This window comes from Symphalangus syndactylus, chromosome 3, assembly GCF_028878055.3.
Source record: "Symphalangus syndactylus isolate Jambi chromosome 3, NHGRI_mSymSyn1-v2.1_pri, whole genome shotgun sequence".
NCBI lineage: Eukaryota > Metazoa > Chordata > Mammalia > Primates > Hylobatidae > Symphalangus > Symphalangus syndactylus.
This window is the reverse complement of record NC_072425.2, coordinates 74521018-74542587: the sequence shown is the minus strand read 5'-3', so window position 1 is coordinate 74542587 and position 21570 is coordinate 74521018.

The following is a 21570-nucleotide window of genomic DNA, read 5'->3' as shown; positions in this document are numbered from 1 at the left end:
CACTGACTTCCACAATGGTTGAACTAGTTTACAGTCCCACCAACAGTGTAAAAGTGTTCCTATTTCTCCACATCCTCTCCAGCACCTGTTGTTTCCTGATTTTTTACTAAACTTTTTCTAACCTAAAATTTTTTTTTGTTAAAAACTAAGACACAAACATACATATTAGCCTAGGCCTATACAGAGTCAAGATTATCAATGTCACTGTCTTCCACCTCCACATCTTGTGCCACTGGGAGGTCTTCAGGGGCAATAACAGGCATGGAACTCTCATCTCCTATGATAATAATGCCTTCTAATCCTGAAGGACCTTCTGAGGCTCTTCTTGAGAAGGTGTCACTCTTTTCAGAAATATGGCCATGGTGATTTGCTTGGTTTGTTTCTTTTTTTCATCTTAGATTTGGTTGTAAGCAGATAACACACCATGAACATTGCTCTTTATTAATGAAAACCTTTCAGTGTTGGGGTTCATGTTTTCAGTTTTTTAAGGAGTGTTTTGGGGTCTGCAAAAGCTCCTGCTAAAGCTTTCACTATAAATTTTTTGAGGGTTCTTCTTTTACTTCTCCTGTAATTATCTTTCCTCTTGCCTCTTCTTCAGCTATCTGTTCCTCCTGCAGTTCCAACAACTTCTTGTTAGCCAATTCCTCATGAATCATCTCTAGGAGCTCTTCAATATCATCCTGACACACACCCAGGTTTAAGTTGTTTGTCATCTCAACAACAGACTTGTTGATTTTTGTAACCTCCTCATCCTTTGCAAATCCTTTGATGTCATGGTTGAACCTTTTGAATGTTTTCTTCCAGGTACCATTTATATACTCCTTGGTGACATCACCCTAAACGAAAGCAAGGTTCTTGATGCAGTCATAGATGTTGTAATTCTTCCAGAATTGCATCAGTGTCTTCTTCAGTTACAGCAATAGCCTGGGCAAAGGTCCTCCTCAGGTAGAAAGGCTTAAAAGCTGCTATACTTTCTCAATCCTTTGATTGGATCAAAGAGGTGGTGTTTGTAGGGAGAAACACTACTTTGATATTGGAATAAATATCATCAATAAGAGGAGAATGTGCAAGAGCATTATCAACAGTAAGTAAAATTTTTCATGTATAAAAAAGAATAAAATATTAAAATATTTAGGAACAAATTTAACAAAAGAAGTGTGGTATTTATACCCTGGAAACTATATAGATATTAAAGACCTAGATCGATGGAAATCAACCCATATTCATGCATCAGAAAACTTAATATTGTTAAGATGGCAATATTCCACAAACTGATCTACAGATTCAACACTACTCCTATCAGAATCCCTGTGGATTTTTTTTTGTAGAAATTGAGAAGCTGATTGTAAAATTCATGTATAATTGCAAGGAAACAAACATAGCCAGAAAAATCCTGAAAAGTAATAAAATAGGAGGACTCACACTTCCCAACCTCAAAACATACCTCAAAGCAATGGTAATGAAGACTGGCAAAACAATAGATATATGGACCAATAGAATAGAATGGGGAGTCCAGAAATAGATGCATACACCTATGGTCAACTGATTTATGACAAAGATGCCATGACCATTCAATGGGAAGATAAGAATCTTCTCAACAAATAGTGCTGATACAACTGGATAACTGCATATGAAAGAATAGAGATGGACTCTCACCTAACGCCATTAAAAAAAAAAAAAACAGCTCAAAATAGACCAAAGACCTAGATATAAGAGCTAAAATGATAAAATTGATAGAAGAAAACATAGTATATCTTCATGACCTTGAATTTGACATAGCGTTCTTATATATGGCACCAAAACCATGGACAACAAAAGAAAAATAGATTAATTGGACTTTATCAAAATTAAAAAATTTTGTGCATTGCAGGACACCATCAGGAAAGTGAAAGACAACTCACAGAATGGGAGAAAATATTTGCAAACCATACATCTGATAAGGAATTTGTATCTAGAATGTAAAGAACCTTAATGATTCAATGTAAAAGTAAAATAACCCGGTTAGAAAATGGGCAAAGGGTCTTAATAGACTTTTCTCTAAAAAGATATTCAGATGGCCAGTAAGCACATGAAAAGATGATTTACGTCGTTAGTCATCAGGGAAGTGCAAATTAAAACCAAAACGAGATATTACTTCACACTGACTGGGATGGCTAGGATAAAAAAGGTAAATAATGACAACAAGTGTTGCTGAAGATGTAGAGAAATTGGAATCCTCATATACCACCAGTGGGAATGTAACATGGTTCCACTGCTTTGGAAAACAGTCTGGCACTTCCTGACATAATTAAACATAGAGTTACCATATGCCCCAGCAATTCTAATCCTAGGTATATAAGAGAAAAGAAAACATATGTCCATGCAAAAACTTAAACACAAATGTGCATAGCAGCATTATTCATAATAGCCCAGAGGTGGAAATAACTCAAATGTCTATCAGTAAATGAATAAACAAAATGTCATATATTCATACAGTGGAATATTATTTCAGCCAATACAATGGAGTACTAATACATGCTATAATTTGGATAAACCTTGAAAACATGCCAAGTGAAAGAAGCTGCTGACAAAAGATCACGTCAGTTGATTTCATTCATATGAAAGCCCAGAATACAGAAATCTATGGAAACAGAAATTGGATTAGTGTTCGCTTAAGGCTGAGGAGGGAATGGGTGGATACGAGGGTGGTATCTAGAGACTGTAACCATATGGAGTTTCTTGTTGATGTGATAAAAATGTCATAAAACTGACTGTGGTGAAGGTTGCACATATCTGTGAATATACTAAAAACCATTGAAGTGTAGACTTTAAATGAGTGAATTGTATGGGTTGTGAATTATATCTAAATAGAGTTGTTTAAACATAAATGAAAGGGTTGATGAGAGAGGGAAGAGGAACAGATGAATATAATATGTAAAATAATGTGGTACTAAAACCTAGGAAAATATTGGCCAGTGTGGGCTTTTCAGAGGCAGTGAGGGAAGGATGCTTCATCACTGAGTTACCTGTGACCTTTACTGAAATGCTGAAGTCATACTGAAAATGATAAATATACATGCAGATTTACCTCCTTAATATATTGAAATAGAAGAAATTCAGAAACGAGATTATAAAGCTTTCTTATATTTATTTAAGTGTCCACAGTCTTCCCAGGGTTCTAAAGCATTTGCACATCCTGCTTAAAATTTATAGTGTCCCTGTAAGGTCCAGTGGTAATTAAGAATTATCACTGTTACATTTAGAGAAAGAAGGCATAGAAAATTTATGATTTTACTCTGCATATATTCCTGGATATTATTTCATTTTAAAAACTTATGTTGTCCTCCAATAAAAACCAAGCTCCATGATTCATTTATTCAACAAATGTTTATCAAAACCCTGAAGTGCTCCAAGCACTGTTCTATGTGCTTGGGGTACCTTAGAGACCAAAACACAAAATTTTATATCCTCATGGAAGATGCATTCTGTTAAGGGAAAACAGACAACAATCAATAAACATAATAAATAAATAGATTGCAATGTGTGTTTGAAAGTGGCTAGTTTTATGGAGAAAATAGACCATGAGAACATTGGCTTACTGTGTTTTTATCTGTGCCAACCCTGGTACCCAGAGGAGCACTGGTCCAGAGAAGCACAATGAATATTTGTTGAATAAATGAATGAATAGATGCAGTTCAATCTGTAAGTTTGGCTTCTAAAGATTTACAGTTTGTACTTTTAGATTGGTTTTCTTTTAAAAAAAAATCACTGTAGCGATAGAAAGAATTCAACATCTGTCCCCCTTCCCATTCGGCTTTGCTCTCTAAGAGGAGGCAAAGTGTAGTGGTTAAGCACAAAAATCTCTGGAGCCAGACTGTATGGATTCAAATGCCAGATTTACTACTTATTATTTCTGACAACTTTAATTACGTTTATATCAATTTTAAAATTGCATTCATTTCATTCAACTACAATTTAAGGCTCTGTGTTTTGAAGACCTCCTTGCTACAGATAATTTTGATGTTGTGTGTTAACTTCATCTTTATAATTCCCTTGAACTCTTACATGTAATCAACATTTATTATGTGTCAGTTGTTTACAAGAAACTGTACTGGGTCCTAAAGATATCATATAATGATGTGCCTGTCATAGGTGATGCTGATGGACCTTTAGGGCTGTCAATTGGAAACTTGATGCATCTAGATTCCATGCAAGATGTGAACTCTTTTGTCAGCTGAGTGTCTCATTCACGTCTAATATCCTCGGAACCTTACACAGTGATTGATACATATAGACATACGGCACATTTTTTTATGAATAAAGAAAAAGTTATGATTTAGTAATACCAGTCACTTATATATGTACACAGCACACGTTTGCAACTGATTGGGCATCCTGTTTAGTATATATCTGGGCCTGGGTCTGAGGTTGGCCCACTTAGGTCTGGACTCCCTTTCAGAGCAACAAAGTCTACATGGACTTTGTAGGTGACTTGTAGCTTGGCAGCAGCCCAGGAAACTGCTTCTCTATCTTAGACATCAGCCAGCCTGGAGGGAAGTTCAGAGAGTAACTCTCTCCTTCCTTGGATGCACTGTTGCAATCCTCCCTTGTGGGCTGGTTGTTCATTTTTGTGTTTTGGTTACATTCTCTTATTTCTTCATCTTTTTTTTTTTTGGCTCTGCTTTAAAAGTAAAACAACAGTAGGGTTTGTTAAGACATTGCAAATGGTAATTTATTAGCTGTGATATAACGGTATCAGGAAATAGCAAGCTCTTTGGCTGTTTATTTCCCTCGCGGTGGATGGAAAGAGTAAGTATAGCAATGTTTCAGTTGCTATGGATACCAAGTCTTTGAGATAATAGAATCCTTTTAACATAATCCAGTTCTATTAGATTGGCTTTTCTCTTGAATGTTACATCTACCAAACATACTTTGTTTTCTCAGCACAAAAAATTTATATCCCTTTCTCTTGATATCGGGAAGTGTTATTTTAATTTTTCCTCCAATTTTGCCCTGCAGTTTATCTTTTTCCTATATCTCCTCTTTCCTACATCAGAAAAGATGACATGGAAAAGTAAACTATATCTCTGTCTTTCCCTCTAGCTAAGCAAGAAATCTGATTTAGTTTCACACAATTATATGCAAGTACCACAACATAATTTGTCCAGGTGTGATGTTTAGATCTTTTTAACTCAAACCACAAAAACTGGGTTAATTATAAAAGGCATATAAACATCTCCTCAACATTCCATTGGTTCACTGAGTCAGATGTCTTCAAAATAGAATCTCTTTGGGATGCATAATTTTGAATACAGCATTAAGTAAATGACTGTTGCAGAGGAAAAAAAATCAAGTGTTCAAAAGAAAACTCAAAAAGTGGCAGCTCATAGTTCATGGATATAAGAAAATTCTACTCCCATGTGTGAAGTAGTCAGACTCCTTGCTAAGAAAATACAATTTAAAAAGTTTAAAATGTTAGTTAAATCATAATTCATGTTTTTTTTGAGAAATCATTTTAGTAAATTTATAACAACACTAATTTTTTAAACTCTTGCTTCGGTCTCTCATTCCTAATTCCATCTTGTATTTATCTTTACAGAGGGATTCAGTTCATTATATACATTTAAAATTCTGTGCAATAAATATTTTTTTGCACGGTCATGCTGGAATCTGTCATGCTGAAGAAGAAATGGCCAGCGTATGTGTCATGAGGCTGGATTTTAGTCCCAGCTCTGCCTGCGCTTGTGTGGCCTCAAATGAGTCATTTAACCTCTTGGGTCTTAATTTCATCATCCAAAAATTCAAGGTCAGACTATATTATTTTCCAGAGCCCCTTGACATCCCAAAATGTCTACATTGCTTTGAAATTTATCCACATCTCCAACTGATTTCCAGCATCAAGGTTAGAAACTGTTTTAAATAGGCTTACTGAGTTCAAAACCAAATAGAAAAGAGAAAGTCTTAGAAGTACAAGCCTGCCAGCAACCTTATTTCCATCCTGCACTGTACTGACAAGAATTTTAAATTTACAGTGGAAAATAGGAATTAGACCATATTCAGGTGGCTAGTTTCAAAACCTTTATTGTTGGTGATATTTTCTCCAGATGGAAAGTAGGTATGTAAAAGTAATCCTGGCTACAGCTAACATTTATCGTTCCTGTAGTAAATTCCGGACGCTTTGCTGAGTGCTTTCTATGGTTCAGCCCATCAAGTCTCGCAGCAACAGTATGAGGCAGGTATTATAATGTCCATTTTATACATGAAAATGAACACAATAAGGAATGAAAATTTAAGTTGTTTGTCCTAAGTGGCTCAACTAGTAATTGGCAGCCCCAGGATTTATATTCATGCTGTCTGACTCTGTCTAGAATATATAAATACTATAATGCATAGATTTTTTTTTTTGGTGCATGTGTGGCTTATGCAGTTGATCTTTGAACAACATGGGTTTGAATTGTGCAGGTCCACTTATATTTGTTTCCATCAACTGCAGATTGAAAATACAGTATTCAAGGGATGTGCAACCTGTGTATACAGTGGGCTGACTTTTCCTGTATGTGGGTTCTGTGGGGTCAACTGTGGGACTTGAGAATGTAGTAATGGTCCTGAAAAGAATCCCTCACATATATCAAAGGATGATTGTATATTCTTTTTTGTTGTTGTTTTGATTTGCTTTGAGACACAGTCTCACTCTGTTTCCCAGGCCAGAGTGCAGTGTCATGATTGTAGCTCACTGTTACTTTGACCTCCTGGCTTCAAGCAATTTCTCCCACCTCAGCCTTCTGAGTAGCTGGGACTACACGCTCATGCCACCATGCCCAGCTAATGTCTTCCTTTCAAAATTTTTTGTAGAGACAAGGTCTCTCTATGTTGCCCAGGCTGTTCTCTAACTCCTGGCCTCAAGCAATTCTCCTGTCTTGGCCTCCCAAAGTGTTGGGATTAAAGGCGTGAGCCACCATGCCTGATCTATATATTCTTTATATATTTTGACAAAAACTCATTATCTGCTTTGCATCCCCCAATCCAGTTCTTCTCTGCATGCCTGATCTCAGTGAAAGGCACTACTTGCACTAATGACACAAGACAGATACCTGGAAATTACACTTGATACCTCCCTTCCCCTCACTTCACTTACCATCCATGCAACCTGTCACTAAGTCCTGTCAACAAAATTTATTAAATAGCTCTCGAAATGCATGTATCGGAGTCCCAGAGAAAACCTGGAATACTAAAAGAATTTTACCTGAGGGATTTTAATGAAGGGACCATGTATAGATGTGTGGGAAAACCTAAGAATCTGCAAGAAATGGTGGAGCACGAGTGGGCTAGCAATAGTGGATGCTGTTAGCATCTTTATGGGTTGAATTGTGTCCTCCCAAAAAAGACATATTGGAGTCCTAACCCCCAATATCTTGGAATGTGACTTTATTTGGAGATAGATCCTTTACAGAGGTAATCACTTTAAAATGAGATCATAGGGTGGATACTAATCCAATATGACTGATGTCCTCATAAAAAAGTAAAAATTGGATACATAGAGACACACATACACAGGGATACTGCCATGTGAATACAAAGGCAGTGATCAGGGTGGTGCGTCTGGTATGCCAAGGAACACAAAAGATTGTCAGGAAGCCACTAGGAGAGTGGCATGGGACACATTCACCCTTACAGCTGTCAGAAGGAACCAACCTGCCAACTCCCTCCCACATTTTTTTTTTTTTTTTCAGACAGGGTCTCACTCACGGCCAGGCTGGAGTGCGATGGTACAATCATAGCTCATTGCCGCCTTGAGCTCCTGGACTCAAGCCATTCTCCTGCCTCAGCCTCGCAAGTAGCTGGAACTGCAGGCATGAGCCACTGCACCCAGCCCAGACGACATCTTGATCTCAGTTTTCTAAATTCTGTAACGCTAGTTTGTGGCACTTTGTTACAGCAGCTCTAGCAAACTAATACAGCATCCTTTGGCCTGAAAGTGCATGGGAAGAGGACAGTATTCCAGGAAGCAGGTGAGAGCCATGACAGTAGAAGAGGGACTGCTTCTCAGGAACTGTGGCCAAAGGGAAATGCATTTTTCAGCATTTATTGACTAAAAATCACCAACTATTTTCTTACTTTGAAAGAATTGCGTTTATACAGGAAAGGTGCAATAAATGCTTGATTGTTTTCCTTTGTTTACTAGTTTTCAGAATAATGGCTTGTTTTTCCTAGAAATCTCCAAAGATGACTGGTTTTTTTCTGCATCATGAACTCATAGATTTTTAACATACCAACCTATTGCAATCTACTGCAAGCATTATCATTTTCTTGCTCACATTGAACTAGTTTTTGGCCAAAAACAGCCACTTCGGGCTGGCTGTTTTGACATTTTTATATAGCCCCAGTGATCTCTGACAGCTTCCTTGCTCTCCAGTATGACAACATGCCTGGGCTCAGCTTGATCATTTCTTGTCTCAGACCTGAGAAGAGCCATTTCTCCAAGGAGTTTAGACCTGAGAAAAGCCATTTCTCCAAGGAGCTCTGTCTGGTTCGTTTGAGTGGGAAATAGCAGAGACTACAGTATGAATATCCCTGATTTTTGTTGGTGCTTCATCTTGACATCTTCGGAAATGGCAATTGCCTCTTTGGGTGGTGTCTGGTGGGAGGGTATTGTGAGGTGGGGGTTATATGGCTTCTTCCTGTAATTGACAGTTACACAGACTGTTCCTCCCATAAAAGCCTGGTTTGCTGTCATTGCCGTTGTTTTTTTCCTGCTGGATCAGTAGGTTAGGTCAGGAAAACAGAAGTCTCTTTAAAATTTCCAGTTATTACAAATTTTAATAAAGAGTGCCCTATGCTGAATTGTCCCTCTCCACCCTTCAAATTTATATGTTGAAGCCTTAACCCCCAATGTGATGGTATTTGTAGATAAGGCACTTTGGGAGGTAACTAAGTTTAGATGAAATCCTAAGAGTATGTATGACCCTTACGATAAAATTAGTGCCCTTAAACAAAGAGACACTGAGAGCTTGTGCCCTTTTCCTCTTTCTACCCATATGCGTCGTGGAAAAGCCTTGTGAGGACACAGTGAGAATGCAGCTGTTTGCAAGCCAGGAAGATGGGCCTCACCAGGAGTTAAATTAGCCAATGCCTTGATCTTTGATTTCCCAGCCTCTAGAACTGTGATAAATAAATGTTTGTTGTTTAAACCACCCAGTCTATGGCATTTTAAAAAATTATTTTTATTGTGGTAAAAAACATATAACTTGAAATTTACTGTATTAACCATTTTTAAGTGTACAGTTCAGTGGTATTAAGTACATTCATAATGTTGTGTAGCCATCACTACCATCCATCTCCATTATTCTTTGTAAAGAATTCTTTGTAAAGAATTCTTGTAAAACTGAACTCTATAACCATTAAGCAATAACTCCTATTCCTTTCTCACCCAGTTTCTGGCAACCATCATTCTACTTTTTGCCTTTATGATTTTGAAAATCTATAGTATTTTGTTGTAACAACCTGAGCTAAGACAGAAATGTCCCACTTCTGGTATCAAGATCTATATTAGTTAGAGTTCTCCAGAGAAACAGAACCAATAGTATCTATCTATGTATGTTTATCTATCTATCTATCTATCTGTCTATCTAGACATATACAGGAAGTGATTTATTAAAAAGAATTGACTCATGTGATTATGGAGGCTAAGAAGTCCCATGATCTGCAGATGGCAAGCTAGCGATGCAGGAGAGCCAATGTTGTAGTTCTGATCTGAGTCTGAAGACCTGAGAACCAAGAGAGCTGATGGTGTAAGTTCCAGTCTAAGTTCAAAGACCTGAGAATGAGAAGAATCAATAGTGTAGGACCCGGTTTGAGTGCAGGAGAAGACGGATGTCTCACCTCATGCAGTTGGGAAGAGAGAGAAATTCTCCATTTCTCTGCTTTCTTATTCTATTTGGCCCCTCAAGGGATTGGAAGAGGCCCATTCACATTGAGGAGGGCCATCTTCTTTACTCAGCCTACCAATTAAAATGCTAATCTCATCCAGAAAAACTCTCTCACAGACATACCCAGAAATAATGTTCAACCAAATATCTGGGTACCACATGACCTGGCCATGTTCACTCATAAGAAATTTACATGGAAAAGGGAACAGTGCTGGAATTGGGAATGTAGTAAGTCCATGGAGCCTTGGGGCAGACCTTTGGAGATAAAATCTTACCCCTCTTGTCCCTTTCCACACCACTTTTGAGGTTCCAGTTTGTGTCAACCAAATGTAACTCCAGAAAATCAAAGAGAGGAGATGGCTAGAAGAGTATCCTATTTGGGAGCTTCCCACAAGATGACCCTCTTTATTTTAGTCAACTTCTGCAATAGCTGCTGCAACCACAAACCACAAAAATCTTTACATGTATTGTTGAAAAGCTACATATGGGTAGGTTTAATGAGTAAGATATGGACCCTGCCTTGCAAAAAATCACAATGAAAGAATGAGATCTGCTGATACTCTATTGGCTTTCATTTTCAGAGTTATACTACTGGTAATCAGTGTAGGGACCAGGGGAAAACTTTCCCTTTGACTTCTTATGGTTTGTTGAAAAGTCAATGGACAAAAGGCAGATTAATAAAGAAAATGCATGTAAGTGCAGTAATGTGTACAGGAGTCATGCAAAATAAAAGAAATCTTAATAATACTAATTTCCAGAGAAAAAACTTAGGAAGTAAGCAATCTTACTTGTAATGTACCAGATGCAGAGCCCAGGACAGAGGATAGAGCTATGAAAACAATGATTGGAGGATCTGATGTCTTTCATCATGGACAAGAAACAGAACTGGGCCATCAAGGACAGAATCATATTGAGTGTGGCTGTGCTCTGCAGCTGGTGGTCCAGGCTGCTGTGGACACATGTATATTCTCTGGCCTCACCATTGCCACTTCTCTAGACCTCAGAATCTAAAAGCTCAAAACCAAAGACAAACTCACAGACAAATCATAACAAATATCAAAAAGCCACAGAAGCAATAGTTTTATGACCATGAAACTAATCTAGGAGAAACAGAATAAATTTGACCAATAGACCCAGGCAAAAATGTCTAAAATTTTGAAAACATTTCTATTTTATTTTCCCAACAATTTTAAAACTAGCTCTACTTTCCAAAGATTACCAATGTCTCGTGAACTTCAAAAGCATTTGGACTTGTTATTTAATTTATGAGTACTCATGTTTTTATAACTTAATTTAATACCATGTATATAATATACAGACAGCATACATGTATGCATGTATATGTAAAAATATTGACAAACACAAATAAAGGCCTTATAACTTTAATTTTAAACTTTTAGTCATGAGATCTATAAAATTTACTAGTTTAAAAGGACAGTTGGATTCAAACTGTGCCTTTGTGAATAGAACAAGTTAAAATTTACCTGTCCCACATGGTTGAAATCGTTGCTGAGTTTTAGAGAAAACATGTTTAGCAAATTTACATTTTAAAGCACAGAGAGAGACTTTAAGCTTTTATAAGAAGGGGTTTGGGTTTGTTAGAGGATGATTTAAGATTGATGCAAAGGTAACACAAAAACATAAGAATTCACCACAGGATTTTATTAGGAGACCAATTTTATTTAGATAGATAGTTTCTAATTTAGTCTCCATTTTCCAATTGGACCACTGAGCTCAGAGTGGAGCCCATTAATAAATAGAACCAACAAAGCATTTGTGTTTTCAGAACCTAATAGTTATATATGTGAAAAGCAGGTATAGTTAGAAAACAGAGAATTTAAAACCTCAGAAATTAAGGGTCCCATTTTTACACTGAATCCCAGGTACTCTTCAAAAACAAAAGACCATGGGACCAGGCCATGCAAGTTCCACAGTGCCCCTTACTACAAAGACATTTCCTGAGGCTGGTGGGTGACCCAATGCAAATTAGTCTACTCTATGATCAGCCCATCCCACGTGGGAGTATTATCCCTCATTAGTGAACATTAGTTCCTCATTAGCTCCAAGCATCCTAGCTCCATGTCTTTCTTATCTAAACACACAAAGAAATGACTAGCTCCCCATATTGACAATCATTCACTGTAGCACTGTCAGCCACCCCCAAAACTGCAGGCCTTGCCAGTGACTTGCCAGCCATCACACACACAAATGTCAAGTGCTCTCTCATGGTACAAAGTAATCCCTGATACCCTACAACATAAAGACATCAGGGAACTCAATACAAAAGAGAACAGAGCTTTAGACCTGAGAGAAACCTGCCCATGACTTTTGGAATTACACAAGGAAGTTCAGAAGACCTCCCCATAACCCCAGAAAAGAAGGTGTGTGATGCCTTTTTCTGTGTTGCTCATGGGGATCTCAGAATCATCAGAAGCTCCTTCCTAGGTCCCTTCATGTGGTATCAAAGATGGCAAAGAGGAATAAGGGGCAGGAGTAAATGGGAGAACAATTCTTAAAGGAGCCAATATGAGGAGATTTTAAGCTTTCTGAAAAAGCCAATGACATTTTACATTTTTTTCTGGCAAAAATCATAACAATAAGAAAGGAAGCAGACAGAGGGACCAAACATGTAATTTAAGAAAAGTTTTCGTCAACTAAAAAAAAATTCCCAGAAACACAATCCAACAGAGAGCCTGAATATTAATTTTTAATTAAGTTGACTTCTGACCATAGAGAGTTTAAAACAAATCTTTTAAAATTTCTTATAATCAGATTTTATCTGGGACAAACAGCCAATATACCTGGCTTTTGAAGATCTTTTTTCTTTTAAACCAAGGTGCCTTTCAAAGTAACTCACCAAAACCAGTAAGCCTTAACCAGTGTTGTGACTTAACTAATGATGCACTAAATATCTCCATATCTCCAAAGAGGTGCAAAGCAGTCCTCACAAGATCCAGATCCACTGCAAAGATAGCTCAAAGAAAAGAAAGCTTTGCTAGCCACAAATGGAGTACAACCCACATTTCTGTCCTGCCATATTCTCTAGGGTCTCAGCTTCTCAGCTGACCATCTACACACAAAGGCCAACCATCCCATGTGCCTACAGATAGAAGATTAAAATAGACAGTAAAAGAGGAGATCGAAAACTGTACATTAAAGGGAAAAGGATGAATAACAAATGGATACCCTCAAAAGTCAAGAGTCATACAAATATCAAACCAAAATTTTATAAATGTTTCTTCTCCTGAGTTAAAGGACTTTTTTTCAGAGACTGGTTCCTTGACTGGGAACCAAACCAGTACGATGGCTGTGAAAGCACAGAATCCTAATCACTAGACTACTATGAAGATTGGTGTAACAGTGACAATTATTGTTTTTTGACTCCTCTTAAGTGTGCCTTCCATCTTTCTGGCATTCAAATGCATTACTATGAAGTAATAGTTTCAAATGTTTCTTAATTAACAGTGATACCTAGTACTGTGACCAAAATAGAATACTTAAGTTAAGGGATCTTATGGCTCCAAATGAATAGAATAAGTGGCACACTTATTTGAAATATTAAAAGCCTAGGGGATGATTTATGGAAAAATTCATTGGAAACCTCTTTTCATAAAGTAAAAAAAGGGCATCAATATGAATAAAATAAATCAGGGTGAAAGTATGATTTTTATAACAAGAATGCCCTTCAATTGTAACTCAAATGCTAGCACCAACATTCTCACCATTGTTGATTTGTTACTATTCCTACTTTAGGGAGAGGCCTTGTATTGCCCTAGAAAAGAGTTTGCAATGCCTGGTACCTTTAAAAGAGTCATGCGCTCTGTGGCATGTCATTCTATTGACTGGAAAACACATCTAATGATGAACAAGAATAATTAGCACTTGGACTTGTGTTTTGTAATGCACACGGTGTTAAGGTACCATCCAGAATATAGAAAAAGCAAATTCACAGTCATGAAAATTCACGTATTTATATTCTGTTGAAAAAAAGAAACATCACAAGTATAATAACTCTAGGCTATAGTTAGTAAATTTTGCTATCGATTACAAAATATTTTTCGTTTCTTTTTTTCCCTTTTCTTTTTTTAAAAAAAACAGAGTCTCACTCTGTCACCCAGGCTGGAGTGCAGTGGCGCAATCTCGGCTCACTGCAGCCTCAACCTTCTAGGCTCAAGTAGTCCTCCTGCCTCAGCCCCCTCAGTAGCTGGGACTACAGGCACATGCCACCATGCCAAGGTAACTTTCGTATTTTTTGTAGAGATGGGTTTTGCCATGTTGCCTAGGCTGGTCCCGAACTCCTGAGCTCAGGCAATCCACCCACCTCAGCCACCAAAGTGCTAGGATTACAGGCATGAACCACTGTGCCTGGCCAAATGAATTGCTTTTTATCAGTTGCATCATTAATGACTAGAACAATGGTTAGTATTTTTGATTCTAGAGTTAAAGTGACATACAATCAATTGTTTGTATTAGTCATTAAGACTGAATTCCATTAAAATTCCTGATTCAACACCGATTGAGCTGTGTAGCAAACACTGGGTCTTCTTTTAGTTCAAAATTCAAAATTCCAATCCCAGGCATTACAAAACTTCCCTTTGAATAGTTCTACTCACTGGTGCTATTTTAGAGGCCTTAAACTTCCATTTTCCCCCTTTACAAGTTAATTTAGTCAGAACAGATGTGTGTGACATCTGTGCACGTATGTTCCCTGCAGAATTCTTGGGAGTGGAGGATCAGTCCTGCACCTTTGAATCGGACCCCTTATGATGAACATACTGGAAACCACTGTTTCTGGATCTGAGAAACTACGTTTCCTCCTATCTCTAAAACGATCTGTGTTTTATGTAGCGGGCAATTTAATGAGTTGATTTTCTCTTGCTTTCTCTAGCACATTTCACTTTTCCAGCTGGGGTCAAGCTTGGGACTCATTCCCTTCTGGGCCTGGAAGTCAGCCTGGCGGGCCCAGCCCCAGAGCTATGGCCTCTTCACAAAACCAGCTTTGTAACATGCTCCTGGACTGTGGAGAAACCCAACAGAGCAAGAAGTTTCTTTAATCAACTCTTGGGAGCTCTGACAAATGCTCTGAGCATTTTCACCAGGCGTTCTGATTTCCCTGTGAGGTTTCTATGGCTCCCTAGTCAACATTTTCCAATACTGACTTTGGAGCCTTTGGGAAAGTGCGTCAAGAAATAATGTCTGTTTTATATGAAAAACTTGTCATTTCAAAAATGGCTGGGAATATCAGTTATATTTGGGAACTCACTGAAATGTCTTACGCTATGGGCGGACACATGCTTTTATATGCTCCTATATGGTCAAGAGTTCCCCTACTGATGCTGTTGGTCTGACGGAGGGTGATGCTCACCACACCACAGTTCACGATCAAAGTGCTCCTGATCTGTCAGAGGACCATGGAAAGGGAGGGATGTGGCAAGCCTGAGCCCAGTGTCACCTAAAAACTAGCCCTTTTTTTGTATGCGGATTTTGCAATGCATGAATATCACTCTATTGCTCCATTGGGGTGGATCAATTACATTTTTAAAAATCTTCAAAAGTGTTTCTGCCCAAATCCTAAGTCATAATCTTCTGCAACTCTCCTAAACCTTGTACTGTGTCTGTGATGGCTCAGTGTGCGTCCTGCAGGGTCAAGTAATCTTAGAACTAAAGGGGAGGAAAAAGAATCTCTCTACCTTTCATGATTCTTAACCAGAATTCCCTATATCAAAAGACAGATCAACAAGAGGAAAACAAACAAGAGTTTATTAATATATAATACCTCTTGTATACATGGGAGAAAATTAATAAATCTCTAGAGTAGATCTCAAAAAAGAGTTAAACCTCTGCTTAAATACCATCATTTGCTGAAACAAAGAAAGAAGGGTATGAGGAAAGTCCTGCTTCAGATGGCCAGGAAAAACACTGTAAACCAAGCTTATCCAACCCATGGCCCGCAGGCCTCATGTGGCCCAGGAGAGCTTTGAATGAAGCCCAACACAAATTGATAAACTTTTTTCAAACATGAGATTTTTTTTGTGATTTTTTTTTTCCTCATCACCTGTCGTTAGTGTGGTTTATGTGTGGCCCAAGACAATTTTTCTTCCAATGTGGCCCAGGAAAGCCAAAAGTTTGAACACCCCTGCTGTAAACAGAGGTAAGCTTTGTTGTGCAGATTTCAATTGATGCCTTCTTCATGGATAAGAATCTCTAGAGATTTAGTCCTTCTCTTGCTGGTGAAGAGAGGGAGGTATCCTTTCAAATAAATGTTTCCCTTATAGATGTAAGTTTCCTTATGGAAGGGCAACTTTGCAGAATTACTCCTATGTCTGCAGTTTCTCAAGATAACCAGCTTACAATAATCAATATGCCAAAGAGACATATTTTGAAACCACCTTTGCAAAAACTATGACAGTGAGAGAGAGCTGACATAGCCGATTCCATCTTGTTTCTAACTTCACAAGCTGTCTTTGCTCATTCCTAGGCATAGGCAAAGCTAACTATGGGAGAGAGTTTGTTCATAGGTTAACTTTAAAACAAAAATGATAATAGCCCTTTCCCAAAATAAACCCCCTCCCTGTGCAGAAAGCAAAAGTGCCTTTGTAAAACTCCACAATGTTAGAATTATGGTTTAGGAGCCATGTATCCAGAGGTCACAAGATTTTTAACCTCCCCAATTGCTCACATATATAACGTCACTATTGTAAAACCTAAAACTGGTGTTTGAGGTATCTTTTACACCTTGCAACCTTGCTTCTTGACGGACCAGCTGGCACCAGCCACCAAGACCAGTAACCCATACCAAGAAACGGACTCGACCAGTCTGCTAACCTGTACTCAGGAACCAACACAGCACAAGAAGAGAGTTTCAATCCCCTATGATTTCATCTCCAACCCAACCAATCATCATTCACCATTCCCTAGCCCTCTGTCCACTAAACTATCTTTGAAAACCCTAGCCTCCAAGTTTTCATGGAGGCAAATTTGAGAATTATCTCCCATCTTCCTGGGAGATAATTCTAGCCACTTGGCTGGCTCTGTAACAATTAAACACTTTCTTTTATTTTTATTTATTTTGAGATGGAGTCCCGCTCTGTCACCCAGGCTGGAGTGCAGTGGTGCGATCTTGGCTCACTGCAACCTCCTCCTCCAGGGTTCAAGCCATTTTCCTGCCTCAGCCTCCTGAGTAGCTGAGATTACAGGCACACACCACCACACCAGGCTAATTTTTGTATTTTTAGTAGATATGGGGTTTCACCATGTTGGCCAGGCTGGTCTCAAACTCCTGACCTTAAGTGATCCATCTGCTTCAGCCTCTCAAATTGCTGGGATTACAGGCATGAGCCACCATGTCTGGCCACTATTAAACACTTTCTTTGCTGCAAACACTCCTGCTGTTCTCAGTGCATTTGGCTTTTCTGGGCAGCAGGCAAGAAGAAACTGTCAGGTGATTACATTTTGGACTGACATATTCTGGTCTCCTACTGTCATATTTTGAGGTTGTCCTGAACCTTGGAAGAATGATGTATAAAGTGTTGGGTTACAGTTTGACAGCCATTAATTTCTAAAGATAGTTGAAGATAATTTAAACATAATTTAGATTTTATAATTACTTCTGGAAGTTATTATTATGAATAGGTAAGAATTACTAAGCTCACTCTATGCAGTAGGCATGTACCAAGTACCTCTGTTTTCTTATATTCATGAAATATTTCTGTGGTAGGTACTATTCACTCTTCTTTTTTTTTAACTTTTTTTATTTTTTGAGACAGAGTCTTGCACTGTTGCCCAGGCCGTAGTGCAGTGGCGAGATCTCAGCTTACTGCAATCTCCATCTCCCAGGTTCAAGTGATTCTCGTGCCTCAGCCTCCCAAGCAGCTGGGATTATAGGGATGCGCCACCACGCCCAGCTAATTTTTGTATTTTCAGTAGAGACAGGGTTTCATCATGTTGCCCAGGCTGGTCTTGAACTCTTGTCCTCAAGCGATCTGTCTGCCTCTGCCTCCCAAAGTGTTAGGATTATAGGCATGAGCCACTGTGCTCAGCCGGTACTATTTACTCTTATTTTACAGATGAAAACAAAGATTCAGAGAAGATAACTTAACTGGCTAAGAAGTGGTAAAACTCAATCCTGAACCTAAGGATACCTAAGGCCATTTTGAGAGATTGACCAAAAATGGGAGAATTGGTTTAACTACTGTCAAAAGACAAAATTACAACACATTTAGTTTAAATATCTTAATTGGCTTTTATTTGCAGCTTTAAAATTGGGTGGCACCACATTCTGTAAAATAGAATGAGCGTTCAGATAAGCTGAGCAGAAGTTGGTTTTGTAGACAGAAAAGGGCTGAGGAAAGCAGAAACAGAAAACAAAAAGTGGATGCTTGTTTCAAAAGTTACTTTCCTTATAAAGGATAAAGCAGAGGAAACTTCCTTATTATGCTGGCTAACTCTGGCTTATTTGGGGATTTGGCTGTTTTCTCTCACTCTTTTGATTTCTTGGAAGGTCAGATAAATAGCTTCATTTAGGCTTGGTGCTGTGGAACTTTAGCATGAGTGACTCCATTTTGGTTTGGGCTGTTGGGCATAGTGCAGAAACTCAGTCCAAACAAATGTCCTTCTATAAATTTTATTTAACATTACCGTAATCACCCAATGAGTGCTACTTGCCTGCTCCCAAGATAGAGACAATTTATCAAGGGAGGGGAATTGGAAATAGACACAGAGTTTTATACACATAAAGCCAGCTAATGGGAGACTGGAGTTTTATTATTACTCAGTTCAGCCTCCTTGAGAATTTGGGGGCTAGGGTTTTTGAAAGATAGTTTGGAGGAAGGAAGGGTGTGCAGAAAATAGAAGTGAGGTACAGAAACAGCCGGATTGGTTACAGCTTGGTGTTTGCCTAACTTGAATGTGGTTTGAACAGTTGGCTGCCTGTAACTTGCTGAAACTCCAGTGATTGGGACAAGAAAGGGTTACAGCCTGTTTACACATTAAGTTGGGTTATAGTTCATGATGTAGAGAGAAACCTTTAGGTCAAACTTAGAATATGTACAAAGGAGGTAGTTTTAGGTTAAACTTAATTTAACAATTCTCCCATTTTTGGTCAATCTCTCAAAATTGAGAGGTTGACCACAACTTTAGGCATTGATGTCACTCTGTCACCATCATAAATGTACTTATTGGGTCTCAAATCCCACTGGTAAATAGCAGAAGAGTGGTTTTGTAAGGTGGGAGCAAGGGCTTCAACTTATGTTTTTGTAAGTGTTGGAGTAGAGGGATCTCCTTGTGCTGGAATCTCTTGTTTTCAGAAGGAAAACAAAACCTGGTCTGTTTTAGGATCTATCTGCTTCCTTAAAGTTTCAGTTTGTTGGTCTAGTATGGTCTGCTGGAGCCTAGTGCATAAGCTCTGTCCAAAACAATGGCCTCCCATAATTTTCTTTAAAAATTCTTCCCTTTTGGTCAGGTTCTTACTTAAGTGAGAGTGTGACCAAAACGTAGGGCTTTAGTGCTGCTCTCAGTTACCATCATTTTGGGTTTCAGGTCTCAGGACATCATTCATAGGTTATCATGTCCTCATGGTCACACATTTCTTTGAGTTTTTGTTGTTCCAATCAAAGAGAGACCATTTGACATTCTGTGGATGGCTGCATGAAAACATTTAAAACCTTTGAGATAATACAGTGTGCCAGGATGATAATACCAAGAGTTTGGAGTATGTTCCTTAGCTAGGGGCCACATGAATAAAACCAACTAAAGTTAAGTAGAACAAAGAATGAGCTAGTTACAGTCTGCTCTTTTCAACTAAGGAGGCTGTTTTGTTAATTTTCTACAACTGAATCTCTATAATAATCTAGAGCACTTCTATTATCTAGCACAACTTTAGCAAGAGGATTTAAACTGACCTCTCCTAAACACTGCTGCTACAGTTTGAATGTTTGGTCCCCTCCAAAACGAATGTGTTGGAAACTTAATCATCAGCGCAACAGTGTTGGGAGTTGGGGCCTAATGGGAGGTGTTTAGGTCCTGAGAGCTCTGCCCTCATGAATAGATTAATGTTATAAAATGGTGAGTTTTGCCCCTCCTTGCTCTCTGTCTTTGTCCTTCTGTCATGAGATGATGCAGCAAGAAGGTTCTTGCAAGATGCTGGCACTTCAATATTGGACTTTAGCCTTCAGTACTGTGAGCCAATAAATTTCCGTTTATTAAAAATTACCCAGTCTGTGGTATTTATAGCAGTACAAAATGGACTACGACAGCTTCTATTTATTTATTCATTTAATAAATAATCATTAAGTGCTTACTATTGTAAGACACAATGCTAGATACTATAGATACAGTAATGAAAAGACTAAAGGCCCTATCCTACCCTTGGGCAGTTTAGACAAGTCAGTAAACTAATAGAATAAGTAATATTTTCAAAAAGTGATAAGTGCAATGAAGAGGACAAAACAGGGTTGGAAAGAGGAGCTATTACAGATTAGGTGGTCAGGGAAGCCCTTGTGAAAGAAGTGGCAGGGAGTCAAGAAAGAGCCATCCGTGGAGATCTGGGGAAAAGCATTCCAGGCAGAGGGGTCCCTAAAATCAAAAGTCTCAAGATGAGAACATATCTGGCTGGTTTGAGAAGAAGTCAGAGGCCAGATCATGATGGATCTTGCAGGCTGTGGGAAGACTGGACTTTACTGAAAGCATGATGTGAAACTACCGGAGAGTTTCAAGCAGGGGAGTGGCATGACCGTGAGTTATCTTTTATAGGGACTATTTAGGCTGCAGGACATTCAGAAGTCAGACAGATATAGGGCTTTGGGAAAGCTATTCCATCTCTCTTAGTCACAGATTCCTTATCTGTAAAATCAGTAAAATGATAATTGCAGTGTAAGATTGTTGTGAAGATAAAGTGAGACTGGAATCCTGCACACCTCTCTTTCCTGATGTAATCATGGCTCACTTAGATGAGTGTGTCTGCACTAAGCCAGGCTAGGCTGACTTAGCCACTTGAAGCATCCAGATGACATCTTCTGAATGATCCTTGCTTTGTCTCTGAGTGGGGAGAGGGGAAAGGGAGATAGAATTCAGCTAGGTAGGGAACAGGGGTGGAGATTAGAATAAGAATTTAAATACATGCTTTATAAGCCCTGACAAGTCTGCAAGTCTATATTGAGTAAGGAACAGCTAAACAGGGTTTTTGTTTTGTTTTGTCTTTTTTTTTTTTAGTAGCAGATAGATGCAAAATAATCCTATTATTCTTGTGAAAGCCAGAATGAAAGAAGAAAAAGTAAGGAAGAGAAAGGAAGAAAGAAAGAAAGAGAAAAGAAAGAGAAAGAAAGGAAGAGAGAAGGAAGACAGACCTACATTGCAGGTAAATTTGGGCTGAAGAAATAACCACACAGATAAATTTTTTGATCTTCTTTTGAAGGAGTAATAGCTTTCTATACCTCTTGCTTAGGGAAGTTCTTGCAGTTTAGGTTTAGGTAAGGGAAACCTGGCCTAGAAAAACTCTAGAAAGAGATAAGAAGCTTCAGTTTTTCAGAATGTCTGAAGGTTCCCCTTGCCCCATACTTGGTGGGGTGTCAGATGAGATATCCCATACTTGGTACAGCACTTGATGTAGCAACAACCCTATGAAGTTGATATTATCTCCCTCATTGTACAGATGTTGAAACCGAGGCCC